A 2755-nucleotide genomic window follows, 5' to 3' on the forward strand; every position below is an offset into this window, starting at 1 on the left:
TGTATACGTAAAAATTTTGTATCGTATCTGCGTTTTGTCCAAACGGATCCGGGTTTTGGGAGCCTGAAACCGCAATTTTTTTAAACCGGGTCCCAGAGTGGATAAATCTAAAAATGACACCTTTGTGTTTTCATGTGTACAGCCAATCTGTAAATTTTGTGAAACGAAGATGTCATCACCCCACGTCTTTAGCCTAGTCAGACACCGCTATGTCATGTAACGGCAAAAACAATGGTGGACTACATGCTTGTGTCTGTGCTGCAGAAGCTACTGACCCTATTAGCTCTACTAACTTTACTAGCTTTTCTTGTTGTTGTGTTGGGTTTAAAATACATGAGGCTATAGATTGTACAGTGTAAATATAAAGGTATACAACAAGTGACTACGTCATAATATTGTATAATATCATAATATCTCTTATTTACATTGCATCTGCACTTAGTCATGAGATGATTCACAAGCGTGCAAAACTGCAATTAATAAAAACCAATGAGATGATTCACGAGCGTGCAAAACTGCAATTAATAAAAACCAATCTAGTGCTTTCAGCGGTGAGTGAATTCTGACAAACTAAGTCGTTTCTGATTGCGTTCAAGAAATCAACAATATGTCTATGATTGGCTACATTGCTCAACGCTGAAAAAAAACATGTTGGATAGTTTGCCAGATCTTCAATTGCTTTTGCTTTCGTTTGAGGGTATTTAGCACCGCCTAGTACCCCCGTACAACCGGGCCTGGGCTTGGCTAATTAATTATATATACATATATAATATCACCTGACATGTCTGTTCAATGAAATGAGGGTCTAAAGTGGGTGTGGCCTTTTTTGGAGGGGGGAGGGGGCAATCCTTTCAGGAAGCAAAGCCATATGGGACATACTGACACAAATGGGTAAGATAAATATAACTTTTTAACGTTTAAATTTAAATTACTTTATATAAAAAATGCATGTAAGGAAGTATGTTTGATTGTTTAAAAATTCAGATCAAAAATCTCATAGACAGAAGATAAAATAAATCTGAAGATTAAAAATCATTAAAATCCCATAGACAGAAAATAAGATGAAAATGAAGATTAACACACGAGAGGATTCACACTGGAGAGAAACCGTATCACTGCACTGAATGTGGGAAGTGTTTCAATAATTCATCTTCTCTACACAGTCATACAAAAAACATTCACAGTAAGTAGATCATCTTCAGATCCAGCTCTTTCAGATCTGATGCTGTGTCCTCAACACATGAGACACAATAATGCATCAAGCAATACAATATCATTTCACAGTGAATAAAGGTCATCTTCTTCTTCAGAACCAGCAAATTGAACTGTAAGATTCAGATCAACTCAAAGATATGAATGATATCATTGTGCTTTCTTATGAGTTTCATATAAAGTTCAGTTGTCATTACTGACAGTCAAACAGCTAAAGAATGCCAATGTCTTTTCCTCACATTCTTTGGCTGGCATTACAGAAAATAATTTTTATGTTTAACGTTTTTTTTTTTTTTAGGAATGTATTGTTTATTAGAATTTAGGAAAGTTGGCTTTATTGTAACACACATTTTAGTTTGTAAATGCATCATTATTATTACGATTTTCCCAGATTTACTCTGACTTGTAACATCACAATTTTTTGATCATTTAAATTGATTTTGAAATTCTAAATTAAAGAAGAGGCTCTTGACATTTTTTAAATGCACATCAATACACAGTTTCCACTAATGTGTGAATATTTGATTCACACCAATAATCCTGACAGGAGGCGAGTATGTAAATAGACAGACAGGCAGAGAGGATTATTCACACATACACACACACATGATCTGATGGTGGTTTATTTGTTCAGGACGGGCGTCTGATAGCAGATCCATCAGATCCTCAAACACTGAATGATCCTGCGACGGCTGTAAAATCTGATCGTCTCGTCACGTCTCGCTGTGTGAATCTGAAGCATGAGATCATCTGTGATGCTTCAGGAGTAAATCAACTCGATCTCTCTCAACATTCATCTGTTTAATATTAATTTAAATTTATACATTCTGCTCTAATGAATCTTTCTTTCATCACAGTTCAGACTGGACACCATGTTCAGAGGTGAGAGAAACAGTGAAACACATCAGTGTGTCCTGATTGAGATCAAAATCTGTGTTGAACTGAATCTTCAAGTGAATCATGATGATTGTGAATGTGTTTTTCAGCGAGGAATGAAACTGCAGCAGCTCCAGACTCAGGTGAGTTTCAGCTTATAAACGTGATTATTCACTAATAAAACACTGCAGATCTGATTCACACTCAATCCACTTTCAATCTTTTCTCTCATATTGACTCATATTTATCATCACTGTGTGTTTGTAAAGATCTCCTGAATAAAGCGTCTCTCCAGCACTCAGGTACAACATTCAGAGCGTTAAAACTCTTTCTAATATTGATTAATCATTTTAGATCAGCTGATTTGATATTTGATCACTTGTTTAGATCAGCTGTGGTGGCTGTTTGCTCTCTTCATCATCATCATCATCATCTTGATATGTTTCTTGCTGCGTAAAAGGATCTTCAGGTGAGTCGTGAAGGTTTATTTGTGTCAGAAAGAGTCATGAGAGTCTTCAGCTGTATGATTCTTCTTGTTCAAGTGAATCTGATTCTCTCAGAGATCCTGAATCTGGTGTCCAGATGAAGTTCAGATCAGATTATTCTTGTTCAGTGAATGAATCTGAATCTAAGCTCCATGTTTAGAGGATGCTCATCATCTGACAAA

At 36.0% G+C, this 2755-nt stretch overlaps 1 long non-coding RNA gene across 1 annotated transcript; it reads left to right on the forward strand.

The window, feature by feature from the left end:
* Window positions 1–1815: 1815 nt before the first annotated feature.
* LOC107676292 (uncharacterized) lies at window positions 1816–2231 on the forward strand. The gene is made up of 3 exons (XR_001632718.1): window positions 1816–1978; window positions 2070–2094; window positions 2199–2231. It is a non-coding gene; the product is annotated as an uncharacterized LOC107676292 (long non-coding RNA).
* The last annotated feature ends 524 nt before the right edge of the window (window positions 2232–2755 follow it).

The sequence above is a fragment of the Sinocyclocheilus anshuiensis genome, unplaced genomic scaffold (genome assembly GCF_001515605.1).
Source record: "Sinocyclocheilus anshuiensis isolate Anshui unplaced genomic scaffold, SAMN03320099.WGS_v1.1 scaffold5194, whole genome shotgun sequence".
NCBI classification, from domain to species: domain Eukaryota; kingdom Metazoa; phylum Chordata; class Actinopteri; order Cypriniformes; family Cyprinidae; genus Sinocyclocheilus; species Sinocyclocheilus anshuiensis.